Raw genomic sequence first — 8,838 nt, 5'->3', positions numbered from 1 at the left:
ATGAATGTGCATGTGTGTGTGTGGTTAAACATGGATGATATGTGATCCCATTCTTTTTTTCACATCAGCAGCTTCCAGATGGGATGCTCTGCCCGAGCCATTAGACCCAAAGTTAAGCCTAATAGTTTGAATGGGCCTTAAATACCTCCAGGTGGTCTTTGGCTAACGGTCTAGCTATAGCAGGGGTGAGAGAAAGCTGTCATGCAATACACTATGCACCATCATTTTACACAGATGTTCTTTGTTTTTGCAATACGAGCTCAATCATGCAACAAAACAGTCCTCACCAAAACATTTTCATAAGCGCATCAAAAACTCTGTAATCAATCCAGCCTTTATTTCAAACTTTGTGCTGAATATCATCCACAGAAGGCACAATCACTAAGGACAACTCTCTCATGTAAGACAAAGAGAAGGCATGGCCAGGAATACAAAAACAACAAAAAAAGAGATAACATGTGCCAATTCACATCTTGCCATTGCTGTGGTCTTTGCCCTGCAAAGAATGTTGGAGCCCTCCCATCTGCTCGCTCCCAGCAACAATTGCCGTCTTTTCCACAGTTGTGCAAGAGTTTTACTGGAGAGCTCTGATCGCATGAGAATGTGAAAACTCAGAAGAAGCCTGCTGTCACCCACTGAAGCTTCCAGCTCGAATACTGGAACTGGAGATCATCAATAAGATTGCAATGGAAAGGTAGAAGAGCTGCTTCAGTGCAGGCTTGTACATGTCCGATGAAATACTAATCATACAACAGCCCTCTCCTCTTTTACAGTAGCCAATGTTTTTCAATGACAATTATGGCAGTAACAATAAATATAACTTCTATATGAATTTTCAAAAGAACATTAGAAAGTTTTTACAGCATCAAAAACTACTACGAAAAAACCAAAACCAGCAAGATGTTTGTCTGTCTGTCATTGCTTTCTGACTTCTGTGGCTTGTCTGTGGTTTTAGACTGGTTCCTCTTGTAATCTTTAAGCAGACATAAACATATCCTTTTAATTTTTAAAAAGGCTAAATAATTTCCTAAACATCTTGGCACTATAGTTTCTGGTTAAATTTCCTCCAACAGGACTAAATTGAGCATTTGTTGAGGTCTATTTAAGCTCCACATTTGACGTGCCAGTGAGTATTTACAGTGGCAGGACAGTCACATGTGGGATTCAATCAAAATAAAGGACAGTGTCCATATGAATGAAACAGCAATAGCTAGTGCATTGGTGTAGTGTACTATTATATTACTTTTGGAAAACAAGGGGGCTCTATATAGGTGAGTGGATTTCCATGAGAAGTAAGAAAACTACAAAATGTCATCAGACAGGCTTATTCTTTAATAACTGATGATAAATCCTCTGGGACATACTAATTATGACCTCTGTGAGACCACAGTACTAAAGCAGAGGGTCTGGGGTCACAGGACTGATAGGAATCAGAAACCTAAATGACAAAATGGAGCAACTAGTTAAAGAGACAGAGTGCCCCTGCACCCTCCATCTGTCTCCAACACGGGTACATGAGATAAATAAACACTTTCAGGGAGGAAGAAGAGCAGCCCACTGTGCCCTGAACAGCTCTCATTAAACCTAATGGGTCACGCTGCTCCATCCAGGCTCCACTGACACCCTTAATAGAAGCCTGCACGGTTAAGGGACCATGAAGACCATTAGGGCACTTCAAAGTTCACCCCACTACACTAGGGCCTTGCTGATATGGCAAAAGGGGACAGATCCAATTCCTCATTCACTACTTTATTTTTCCATCGGTTGGCCTGTCAATCAGCCTGCTCCATAAACAAGTGGATGCTTGAGCAGCTCATTAAGGGCCATCATTAGCAAGGCCAAGGTTGTAAATCAGAGCTTATATCAGCTTTCAGCAAGAGAAAAAAATCTTATAGGTTCTTATATTTTAGAGCTGACACTTTGGCTTACACTGTTAAATGATCCCATTGGTTTGAAAATAAAATTGCTGCCTGCACTGTAAATCAAATCTCTCCACCGACTTCTGGACCAGTGGAGGGACTCCTATGAACTCCAGAGGACTGGAGCCAAAGGAAAATGACGAGCACACTGACCAGTAAAAGAAGAAAAAAAAATCCCTAGCACACTCAGACATGTAAATTCGTGCAGGCCATGTTTGCTGCTATGAAACCAAAGTCTACCTCATTGAAATAACTTCAAGTGACATCTTGTTGTAAATCAAAAGAGCCAGCAGAGGCTTGATATATTGATGCTGTCCTAAGGGGCATAAAAGAGCAGTTTCCTGCTGAGCGCCATAAGTCAGCAGCACAGCTCCTCAGCACGGCTTTGTGAGGAGGAGCAGGCGGCTGAAGAGAAAGGAACACAACATACATCACTTTATCCAGTAAAAAGTCCCTCATTACAAGAAATGCCAGTAAACAGTTCACATTTAGCTACGCTTTTGACACACATAAGAAACCAATCCTAAACAGCATGAGTGTACAACTGATCTGAAAGCAGTGACATCTGTTTTTTTTAGCAAGATCTGCCAACAAAGTGAAGACAGAAGACATAAATAGGAGTCAAGATGGTGTTGTCTGAGAAAAATAATGTTATTGAAGTAACGTTTGCTGGGACACTGTTTGCACATTTTACTGTAGGTCGTCTACACTCTGAGGGATCTGATGGGTCACTGTGTCAGTAACAGGAAGTTAAGTGTAGAAGGAGGACTTGACATGGGCATGAGGGGAGCGTGGATACCTCATTTCCCTAAGTGCTTTCTAATGGGGTCTCTGGCTCTACGACAGCAAAAACCCGTGTCTGAGCGTGTGTGTGTGTCCTCATTGGACGGCTTACTTACAAATCAGAATGAATCGGTGTGGGACATTTATTAAGGTCTGCAGAACAAGTAGTCTTCTTTTTCTTCACTTAATGATGGCGTACACGAAGGACGTACTGTTTAAAAGATGTTATAACTTGTCTTAGCCACGTCCCAGCACTGGACCAGACCAAAAGGAAACAATATGATTTGGCAAAAAAGAAAAAAAAGCAATAGTTACATGATTCATGAGCTATTATAGTGCATTACCTTGAACTTGGCTCAGTGTGACTCTGCTGTGTTTTTCTCTCAACGCTCCCTGTCACCTCCTGAGAAGAAATACACTGATTCTGAACAACAGTAACTAGTCTATCATCTCCATTCAGCAGTGCATGAAATTGTTATGAAGCTGCTATCTGAGAGTTGCCAGTTTTACTTTTCTGTATTTTTTTTTTTTTTTGATTCAGTGAGTAACCACAGTGAAATAAAGAGGGGAAGAAAGTTAAGTTGTAAATTCAAAAAATAATAAAGGTTAGCAACCCCAGGTTTAAGATGCGATAGAAAAGCACTTTTGTAAGCAGCAGGCGTAGAATAAAAACTTTCAACAACCCCGCTGTGAGTGTATCAGAGCGAGGGTCTTCCCATGCCTGAGAGGGTATCAGCTTACTTTGTTAATCTGTGGTCAGTCTGCAGCCTCTCCTCTATTTTCCCATCAGCTGGCATTAGAGCCACCAAACAGCTGATGGCATGCCAGCTGCCTGACAGGCATCTCTGCGGTCTGTTACCATGGGAACAGCCTCATGACGGCGCACATCATTTGCCGACTCCCACTAATAAAACTTCAGTTTATTAGAGTGTGGAATTGTCTAGTGTGGCTTTTTGACATGCTAACATAAACAGAGAGGGAAAGGATTTAAAGCGGTACCGACACACGAGAGTAGGTTTGGGGAAGGCTAAAGGAGGTGAACGGTGTGGACGCAACCGCTGGGTTACAGGGTTAAATCAGCACTCGCGCACTGTTGCAGAGCAGAGTGTTGTTAAAGTAACAGGCAAATATAAAAGTGCATATTCTCAGAAGCATTACATATGAGGCTAGATTGGTTTGAATTTATAAACGCAGTTATGTTTTGTATTTACTAGACACATATGGTAGAGCAAAATAATATGACTGATAAAACAGTCTTGACTGTCAGTTGGCATGCTGTGACAATGAAAACACACCACGCTGATGCCTCTAGTTTATACTTTGCCCATGTGCAGCCTTTTAAACTTTAAGAGTCAACATACTGAAACCAGCAGCCTTTCCGCTGATTCCCCCCGCACACTCTTCAACTTTGTTATCAGCCTGTGTTTCTAACCCCCTCAACCTCTCAGCTCCAGAGCAGCATTTTGTCTCTCTCTTCTCCGCAATATGCTTCCAATTATGAATCTTGTGAATATGGGGGTGGTGAAGCATCCTTCTGATTTATCGTGCACTCAAGTCCGGCCTTGTTCTGTGCATTTGCACTAGGAGCCCTCCTGCGGCAGAGCTCAAAGGTCAGACACACACAACAGTTGACCTCTCGCGGACTTATGTGCACTGGATCACGGCGGACCTGATTGACAGGCAGAGATGACAGCTCCAAGCCAAGGCCACAGGGCGAGAAAATCTGGTGTGCAATGAGAACCTAAGCACTGCATTAGCCTCCAGCTGTGAGGAAACTTTGCAACACAGAAACACAGGGCGAACAGAGAAAGTGAGAAGAAAAAAAAAACGAAAGAGATAACTAATGGGGAACAATGAAGCGGTCTCAGTCACTATTTGGCTGAAGGCGAGATGCTTTACATTTTTCTCAGTTACATTTTTCTTACAGTTTTCTCCGCTGTAACCATAGAGCACTTTGTGGTCTTCTCACATGGGATAGCTCAGGCCATCTATTTGTAGTCATCAGTTAAATCCAAGTCCTGCAGACTGAAAACACATGCTCCACGAGTGAGTCACAGAGCGCTGAAGATCTCTCAAGACAGCGGTGATGCTCGGCCTGAGAAACGACCCATCCCTACAGACTAATTTCCTTGCCTTTCCAGCTCACTTCCTGTTTCACACTGGGTCATGGGCACCGTACTGCGTCATAAAGGCTGACTGGTCGAGTCCAAGGCCACTCGTGCTGTGGGACTCGGTAGCAGTAGGACAATTCAGTTGCTCTTTACCACAACAACACGGCCCGACTGTTACAGTGGGCTGCTCACCCCATGTTTCATATCTCAAACTGTGTTGCTGAGTGAACTGTTAAGATTCTCACATTTTCGCTGTGGGTTTTTGCCGTCTCATCGCAGCAGATGTGGCTCGTCTGCCGCTGGTATGGTTTCTGTTGAACGGTCCTGAGGGGCGTCTCCAGGCCCTTTAACTCCCCACCGGACCTAACACCTTTCACACTGGATAAACACAACACAAAGGAGAAATGTAGGTTTTATGTCGGAGGGTGGGTTATTACATGCAGGAAAAGGGGACTCTCTAATTCCCCTGGGCGGCTAAGCACTCATAAATCATCAAGCAATGAAAGTTTCCTCTCCAAACAGGGGGGGCTAAAACAAACTGAACACGGAGCCCCTCAGCCCCACCTCAGCCACCCCCCATCCTTCACTCTCTTCTCCCTTTTTCCTGGGAGGAATTTTTATGAGGAAAGAAGAGATGAAGTGGTGCAAGACTACACTGGAGCAAAGAGGTAAATACGACAACATCAATCCCTTGCAGTGACCCCAAACTGGGAAAAAATCAAACATTATTTTAAGTGCTTTTACACAAGTTCCTCTCACAGCAGCAGAACGACTGCAAATCCCACCACTGTAACTGGTAACATATTGAGAACAAAGAAGTGCTCTCAAATGTATGTTGTCCTGTGTTTGTTCTTCCGCTAAGATTTGTTACTATAGACAGGGTCCAAAAGTTTGTCCAAGTATTTTTCCGGTGGCCACAATTAAGATGGAAAACGCTGACATAATCAGAGATACTCTGAGAGGAGTTTAACCACAAACTGTCGATTCACATCACAAAATCTAAGCAGGATAAATCCTCTATTTCTGATATTCTCCAGTGAAATGAAAGCAGTCTTTAACATGTGTGATATAACAAACAGAAAGAAAAAAATCCTCACAGTATGTCAACACACAGTCTTTGTGTCAGATTGATTTTCACCAGATTCTAAAACTCAGCTGCTTTCAGTTTGATTTCAAGCTTCATCATCCTGGAGGCAGAAGCAATGGCCGCACTATTACAATAAAAATTAAAAAAATACACACCAAAAAAACAAAACAAAAACAAAACGACGACAGCATATTATATGCCATCAAAATCAGAATCAAGTTTCCAAACAGGTTTTTTTTTTTTTACAAACAATAGGAGTTGTTTTGGTGCATTATAATAAACGCAGTATATGATGCCAATAAATAGCTATGATGCCCCTATGGGTTGCTCCTCAGGGGTATTGTGTTAATACCCCTTGTTGTATGTGATGTGACACGAGTGTGCTGGAGAGAGTAAACCACCAGGATCAGGAGCTGATCACCAGTAACACTTAGCAGCTGTTAAATACTCAGTGAGATCCTGACCTGCACCAAGGCAGACACTTCAAATGGGAGGGAAGGAGGGGAGGGGTGGGGGTGGGGGGCAGTGACAGGCCGACTGCTACTGGTGCTTACTTTCTGATCAGCAGGTCAAACACAAAATGTGCCTAAAATACCAAAGACACACTGTTTTAATTTGAGGGTCTGGCCTTATAGTCATGTCAAATTTGCTTCAGTCAACACTTGGAGTTTGTAGGATAAAAATTTCTGCCCTCTTGAGAGTCGTTGCATCGGAGTTAATGTTGACAGAGTCAATGAAAGGGCAACATGTAAGATATGTATACAGATGGTGTTATGTTTTATTAGTGTGGCAAGCATCTACATTTACAGGATTTCTCATTTTTAATCTCTGAAAGTGCAAATCTATACTTCATTTCTAAATACTTCAAAAAACCACCACCTAAATTTAAAATAATGATGAATAAATATTTGCTGAAATCCTCATGTTTACACCACAAACAGCCTCAGATACAGAGGCCCCTTCTTGAAGAAACTTCTCATGAGCAACTGGTGGATGGAGGAGCAGTAGTAGGAATGCTACTGCCCTCATGTGGTGAATGAAATAATAGCTGTTGCAGTGTTGGCTTGAGAATATTAACATTTCAAGCTGCCAGTTGCAAAACATATGAATATAAGTTTTTATTTTTATTTTCAGTGAGCAGATAACAAATGTATCTTTGAGGGTCAGAGTCAGAGAAAAGGCACAGATAGACGTCATTTTTGGTTTCTCAGAAGTGAAACATAATACGTAGGCTTGTGAGATTCTGTAATTGAGTTTTTTTTGGTAACACCACTGGTTACTGTCTTGTGACTAGTCTTGATTGCCCACGGCGTATATGGTGAAAAAAAAAACAGCTGCACTTTTCTCTTTTTATTTGAAGTGACTGTAATGAGCTTCAGTGTATGGTAATGAGGCAGGGAAACTGTGAGAGGTTACCTTGAGCGTCACATATCTATTCATACGTTTCCAAAGTCTAACAAACAATGTTAGCGAGCCTGTAAGGAAAACTGGAATCACACATTCTGCCGTGTTGATTAATTCTGTGACTTCATCTTCACTATGTGTCCAATAAGTTAAAATATATATATATATATATATTAACAACTGGGGTAAACATGAATTTATCCCATGTGAAATAATGAAAATAAAGAAATGCACTGCCATAAATGATGATCATTCATCCAAGAGAGAGTCATTATGTGGAATACTTATACAGTTTCAACAGTAATGTTCATAAGTCTGCAGAATAAATTATTGTGGTCTACGATACAAAGAAAAAAAAAACTAAATCTGAGTTTGTAAGTAGCAAGGAGTGCTTAAAAAGGCAAACAGACTGAGAGTCTCTTGAACCAAATAACTGACACCACTAATGGCATCAATCCTACATGATAAACTGATGTAAGCTTTTCTCTCATTAGCCTAATGGGAGCTGCATAGTTTAACAACAAATATATCTAATTGCAGCCCACAATGTCAAACATCTCAGTCTCAAGCAGTCTGAGAAACATCCGTTTACAGGGTAACAGTCACTCACCTGCTGCCACGTGCAAACATAGCTCAATCTACGTTTTCCATCATTGTTGTAATGATGATCCACAACTTGTGGTGTGCATATATTATTATTAGACATGAGCAACCTTTGAATTCCTTCACTCAAAGCAGCATGCTGTAAAGAAGCTGGTGCTCACTCTGCTTTGTTTTTAGTTTGAAATAAGTTCCAATTTAGCCAGAGTGCAGCGCAAATGAGCCAAAAACTACACTGCAACTGCTGTGCAACTGCTGAACTTAGGATGTCTACCTGGAGATTTACTATTTGTTAGATATAAGCCAGACTCAATGTTTGCCTTTAAGAAACCAACCCCATGGGTGCTGCATAAAATTAAAGATGGAAAGAACATCTTAGCAGAGATGAGTGGAAACAAGCTCCAACTGAGCAGTGTGAGGGGGTTGTGGAGAAAAGGTGGCAAAACATCTCTGCATGCTGGCAGCCAGGGCAAACGATGGAGGGCAACCAGGAAAGAGTGAATGAGTAACACCTGTTTGCTTCACTGGGAAGCCTATGTGCTGATATACATACTGTATATCCACTGTACTCGGTAGGCCTACACTAATTTTAATGTTACATTCCAGTTACTTTAGCCATGCGCCCACAAATATTCATGCTTCTAACAAGTAAGAAAAAAATGAATGAGGCTCCACAGAGGCAGAGCAGTAGGCTGTGTACCATCTAACACCTTCTCCAACACAACTCTTTCTTTTAGCCTGATCAGGGAGCTCTTAACATCTCTACGTTGCAGACGCTGGGTCCGCACAGCAGTATTTGTCCATATAATGGTTGTGAATGGACACCACTTTTCTTCGTCCAAAAAGACACACCAACAAACATCCAAATACCGCCATACTGCTCGTCTGTGATGTCCCTCTTGTATTGAAGCCCCGACATGACACAGGAAGAGCA

The 8,838-nt window shown here is 41.9% G+C and overlaps 1 long non-coding RNA gene across 1 annotated transcript in view; it reads right to left on the bottom strand.

The window, feature by feature from the left end:
• The window catches only part of LOC146985646 (uncharacterized), a 43,766-nt gene extending 37,991 nt beyond the window's left edge, over positions 1 to 5,775 (bottom strand). The window contains exon 1 of the long non-coding RNA XR_015035986.1: positions 5,059 to 5,775. This is a non-coding gene — a long non-coding RNA (uncharacterized LOC146985646). The remainder of the gene's footprint in view (positions 1 to 5,058) is intronic.
• Positions 5,776 to 8,838: the final 3,063 nt, after the last annotated feature.

This window comes from Trachurus japonicus, chromosome 6 (assembly GCF_045865225.1).
Source record: "Trachurus japonicus isolate A0001 chromosome 6, Traja_1.0".
NCBI lineage: Eukaryota > Metazoa > Chordata > Actinopteri > Carangiformes > Carangidae > Trachurus > Trachurus japonicus.
This window is presented reverse-complemented; position numbering and strand designations above follow the sequence as displayed.